The sequence below is a fragment of the Desmodus rotundus genome, chromosome 5 (assembly GCF_022682495.2).
Source record: "Desmodus rotundus isolate HL8 chromosome 5, HLdesRot8A.1, whole genome shotgun sequence".
Lineage (NCBI taxonomy): Eukaryota > Metazoa > Chordata > Mammalia > Chiroptera > Phyllostomidae > Desmodus > Desmodus rotundus.
The window spans coordinates 8,687,845-8,694,199 of NC_071391.1; positions in this window are offsets into that span (position 1 = coordinate 8,687,845).

Below are 6,355 nucleotides of genomic sequence, written 5' to 3' on the forward strand. Positions count from 1 at the left end.
AAGGAAAGGAAAGGAAAAAAAGGCAGACCGCTTTATTCCACACTGGGTTTTGTGGTTTGGTGTGTCTTATGTTTCCACTATATTTTGAATACTTGATATTATTAATTTAGTAAAAATAAAAACAAAGGTAAACTGCATTTAGTGGACAGAAAATAGGAACAGGAAATAAAAAGAAGAAATTTATTAGAATGCTACTTCATTTCACTAGCAATGGGAAATTATTGAAATTACATATAATTTTCTGCTTAATGAATTAAGAAGGAGGATGCGTAAGAGAGAGTGGTGATTTATTAAAGTTACTCTAAATTTAGTGACCAGGATACATTTATCTTTTGGCAGGACTGAGAATTTTAACTATATTTAAAAATTGGCACACAAAGAAAATATCAAAATCCCTTTGATTCGATATTTCACTGACTTTTATTGTAAATTTGTCCAATAAAGAGATAAAAGAAGAAAAAAACTAAAAGCTCATATTTTAATAGACCAGACATATACGTAGAGATAGATAGGTAGAGAGATATACAGTCAGAGGCAACTTTAGTGTTTACTCACAGGGTAAATGGGTAAAACAATTTTGGCATTTCTAGCAATGGACTATTATGCAATCATTAAAATAAGATAAAATATACATGGAACCCTAAAAATGTTATGTAGAAAAAAGAATATGCCTATCAACTAATATAAATACAAGTTACATAAACAGAACTGAGTTTCACCATCATTGTTCAATAAATGTTGGTTGAGGACCTAATATGTGCCACATGCTCTTTTAGGTAAAGGAGCATCAGTGATAGACAAGACACAATGGACAAGTCCCAGTACTCAGAAACTTGTATCCTAGGAAAGAGAAACAAACAAACAAACAAACAAATGTTAGGAACACCACATTGTACCAAGTGTGCCAGGCAAAGAATTAAAATGAAGTGGAGGGAGTGTCTAGAGAACAAGGTGAAATGTGGCAATCAGACAAGGCCTGTTTTATGTTGTTTTTTTCCCTGTCATTTTCTGAATTTTGAAATATTGTCTTCACATTTCAAAAGTATATTTCAGAAGTTATCTAAAGTGATAACTAGTTGCCTAAATTACTTTATCTTAACTGTTTAGATTTCATAGAAAGAATTTAGAATAGTAGTTCTCAAACTGATGCACATTAGAATCACTGTGAGAGTTTTTTTTTATTATTTTTGATAATATTTTATTTATTTATTTTTAGAGTGGGAGGGAAACATTGACCGGTTGCTGTTGCCTCTTGCACGTCCCCCACCAGGGACCCAGCCTGCAACCCAGTCATGTGCCCTGACTGAGAATGGAACCTGCAGCCTTTCTCTTTGGGGACAATGCCCAACCCACTGAGTCACACCAGTCAGGGCCACTGTGAGAGTTTTTTTTTAATCCTATGCCCAAGCTGACCCCAGGACAATTGGTAGACTCCCTGGGCTGGCACTTAGGTGTCACAAATCTTAACCGTCCCCCCCACTCATGACCAGGTGATTGCAGGGTGCCGCTTTAGCTGAAAGACAGTGGTTTAAAGAATGTCACACACCCTAGCTTCTTTTAATGCTCAAATGCCTGCATGAAACTCAGTTCAGCCTAAATCTATTCCAGTCGTTCCCCATTCAATGATACCCCTTTCCAAATTTGTCTGTCTCAGAGATTTCTTACCAATCAAATTTTCAAGAGGGTTTAGGAAAGAGAAAAGTATTTAAAAGAATCCGTTGCCATTCCACATCGGTAAACAAAAGGTCTGCAAATAATACATCCTGGATGCAGTTCGGCGCATCATTATGTAACACATAATTCATGTTAACTGAAAAGAAAAAAATTGGGGGGACTATATAATAAGTTTTAATAAAGTTTTCTGCCATCTTGGATCGTTCCTGTCATAAACTTAGGGTCACTGCAGCTGTTTCCTGCAAAATGCAAAAGCATAACTTTTAAGTTTCATTTCCTACGAAGGTAAAAGCACAGAGTTGTGACTAGATCTCTGGGCAGCTCTTTCACCGCAGAAGCTGAGGGGAAATGGTGTCAGAGTTACTGACCCACGGAGAGGTTTTCTCCATGTTAGGACCCGCCCCTTCACTCTTGCTTGATCCCATCCAGTTCGTGGAGGAAGATTGCTCTTCCCACTGATGCTGCAGCCCACACACCCGTGTCTGTCAGGCTGACTCCAGTGGCTGTTCCTGCCAAGGCTGGGAAAATGTTGCTCTGATGATCAAGAACATTGTAGAAGTCACACACAGTTGTCAGTGAGTTGTTAGAAGGTCAGTAATTGGAAGTGATACAACAAACCCCAGCCCTCAACTGAGAGAAGGAGGCCAAACTTTGCAACATCCTCTTGACTAGTGACAGGAGATTCATGCATCGGAATGATGTAAACCTCCCAAAGACAGACATTTTTGTCTATGTTGTTCACTGCTTGTACAGGGAGGGGCCAAAGTAGCTTCACAGCTGTTCATATGAAAAATAGTACACTAATTAATAATATAAGAATAAACTGTGTTTCGTGTACGCACAACTGTAGATCTACGTTTGCCCAACCTTCTGTGCTCATCACTTGGAAGAGTACTGGGCCATGGGAGGTGCTCAGTAAATATTTGGATTTCTTAAATGAATGTAGCCTTATACCTGTCTGTGCCTGCATGATGGATCCTGCATGGTCTGCACCAACCATGACAGATAATTTCTTGCCCTGCTTCTCATTCAAACCGCTGAATCATCTCTCTCCTTCCTGTTATGACCAAACAGCCCCAAAGCAGAGTCTGCTCTCCCAGTTCAAATGTTTTCCTATCACATTCATTTTTCACTGAATTTCAGTCTGTCTTCTCTCTTTAGTGCTTTTCTAAAATCGTTTCTCCTCCTGCTGTCAGTGGCTCCTAACTGCTCAATCCTGTGATCTCTACTCAACTCCGATTCTTTGGGATTTCTAAACAACACTCCTCAGCTGCTTCCTTGCTCTTTGAGACACTCATCTTCCTTAGCTTCCAAGACAGACCACTCTCCAAGTCCTGCTCCTAATTTATCAGACATCCTCCATTTCATCTTCAGTGACTTCACTTTCTCTGACAGCTAAGTCATTTCTTATAAGTGTTGCCCTCCCCTGAGAGCTCTCATTCATTCCCATAACTCTTATCAATTTTATGTGAATACTTCACACAATTACATGTTCAATCCTGTTCTCTCATCTGACTTTCCAACTACCATTTCAAAATATTTGCAATACATATCACAGTGAATCTTTAATCTACATTGTAAAATTATAGACCTGTCCAATCAGAGCTCATGATCCGCCGATTCCCGTGCTTCTCCTTTCTCAGCTTCCTCTCTCTCCTGCCCCACTCCCCATGTCCCAACTCAGACCTGAGCAATGTCTTTGATTTCTTTCTCGTTTCCCTCTTTATATATAATAAACTTCTTCATATCCATTAAGTCCTGTTGACCCCAAAATATCTCTAAAATACAGCTGCCTTCTTTCTAACCTTTAATGCGTGTCTGGTTTCTTGTTCACTCCTGTCTCACTTATTTTCTAGACTATTTTTTTTCAGTATAAGCTTTCTTTTATTTTGAAATTGAAACCATGAAATAAAGTGATGTGTGCCTGATTATATTATAATTTCTTACTTCTCTACTCAGACACCTCTAATAATTCCCTAATGTTTATGGATTAAAGGCTAGTTGCCATAGTGAGGCAACTATGAAGACCCTGCATAGTATGGTCGCCGGCTTTCTCTACTCTCTTAAGTCTGATAACCCTCTGATTTAACTGAGATCCACCCAGGTTATTCTGTTAGTGCCCCTGAACACGAGTAAAATGTTTCTGTTTTCGTTCTGTATAGGTATTGCTGCCTCTCCCTGAAATCGTCTTTCCTTTTTCTTTTACTACATAATTTCTGCCTGTTCTCTAAGGTTCAACTCAAATGCCCTACTCCGTGAGATTTTCTGTTAATATTCTAGCCTTCCTTGTAATATTACAGGATAGTTCGCTCCTGCCCTGTAATCCTGTTGAGCAATTATTTTGTGCTTGTCACTAGGGCGTTTTACCATTATTTAGTCCTTCCTGGCTGTCTCATATCACTGGTTCCCTCTTTTTAAATTATCTTTATTGAAATGTAATTCACACACCAGAAAACCAACCCCTTTAAAGGGTTTTGAATATATTTTCAAAGTTACGCAACTATCACCATTATGTAATTTCAGAATATTTTCATCACCCCCAAAGGAAACCTGAATCAATCAGCAGTCATTCTCCACTCTCCTTCCCATGCCCGCTAACCTCTGGCAACCACTAATCTACTTTCTGTTTCTATGACTTTACCTCTTATGGTTATGTTATATGAATGGAACCATATATGGATTTTTGAATCTGGCTTCTTGGGCTCAACATGATGTTTTCAAAGTTCATCCATGTTGTGACATGTACCAGTTCGTCATTCCTTTTGCTGGCTGAATACTTTCATTGGATGGGTACGCCACACTGTCTTTATCTATTCATCACCAGGGCGTATCATAATTACGTTACCCCAGATTAAAGGTAAATTCCATCTTTAACCTGGGGTAATGTAATTATGATATGCCGTGGTGTATGCTTCCTTGGGTCCAACTTCTTTGGGACTCTGAGCTTCCTTGACTTTTTGGAAGTCTATTTCCTTTGCCAGATTGGGGAAGTTCTCCATTAGTTTTTCAAATAAGTTTTCGATTTCTTGCTCTTCCTCTTCCCCTTCTGGCACCCCTATCATTTGGATGTTGGTACGTTTGGAGATGTCCCAGAGGGTCCTTATACTATCCTCATTTTTGTTTTTTTTTTTAATTCTTGTTTCTTCTTTCTGTTCTTGGTGAACGTTTATTTCTTCCTTATGTTCCAAATACACCCCTCCACTGATGGTTCCCTGTAGATTTTTCTTTATTTCACTCCGTGTAAACTTCATTTCTTCCTTTATGCTGTTGCTGTACTCAGTGAGTTCTTTGAGCATGCTGATCACCAGTGTTGTGAACTCTGTATCTGACAGGTTGGTTATCTCCATTTTGTTTAGCTCTTTTTCTGGGGTTTTGTTCTGTTCTTTCATTTGGGCCATATTTCTTTGTCTCCTCAGTTTGGTAGCCTCCCTGTGTTTGTTTCTGTGTATTAGGTAGAGCTGCTTTGACTCCCTGTCTTACTAGCATGGGCTATTGTAGAAAAGGCACCTGTAAACTGTGTGGGGCAGAGCCTTAGGTAATCACCAGGATGGGGTAGCCCACTTCACTGCTTTGTGGCTCTGTGTTGTGGGGGGAGGCTTGGAGAGGGGACAGTGCTTCTGCCTGGCTTCTGGAGGTTTGCCCGGTACTCACCCCTTTTCTAGTTACTTCACCCACGTCCAGATGTTGCCCTGGTGGTGAATCCCAGAGTGAGTGGGCTTGCATACTGTCTAAGCCCATGTGGGCCCTTGAAGCTGAGTCTCCTGAAAATCCAGCAGTTTCGTCCACCATCCCAAGCACCACTGGTTTTTACAGCCAGAAGTTATGGGGATTTACCTTCCCAGTGCTGAAACCCTGGGCTATGTAGGCTGGCCTGGGTCTGGGATCACATGCTACCAAGGTATCCCCCCAATTTTTATCCACCATATGTTTATCCCCCATATCCATTCCATCGTCACTGCTACCTCTCTGCTCCACTCTGTATCTGCACCTCTCTGCCTGTCTCTGTGATTCCACCCTTCCTACCTGACTGGATGAAAGTGGCTTCTTTAAATCCTTGGTTGTCGGACTTCCATAAAGCTCAACTTATTTATGGTTCTGGGTATTATTTGTTTTGAGATCTGGTTGTAATTCTTTCCATTGTTGAAAAAAGAGGTGAAGTGTGTCTACCTATTCCTCCATATTGACTGGAAGTCCTATGACTTTCTTTTTGATTATAGCCATCCCCATGAGTGTGGAGTGGTACTCATTGTGGTTTTGATTTACATTTCCCTAGTGATTAATGACATTGACCATTTGTATACTTGGAGAAATATATATTCAGATTTTTGCCAATTTTTTAAATTGGCTTGTCTTTTTATTGTTGATTTGTAAGCTCTCTTTATACATTATGGATACTAGACCCTTATCAGTTACATAATGTGCAAATATTTTCTCCCTTTGTGGGTTGTATTTTCACTTTCATTGTAGTGTCCATTGAAGCAAAAAAGTTTTAATATTGATGACACTTACTTTTTTTCTTTGTTTGCTTATGCTTTTGGTGTCATACCTAAAACACTGTTGTGTAATCCAAGGTCTGGAGGTTCACACATATGTTTTCTTCTAAGAATTTTATACTGTTAGCTCTTACGTTCAGGCCTCTGACAGACTTGGACTAAGCTTGAAGTGTGAACCCACATTTTGA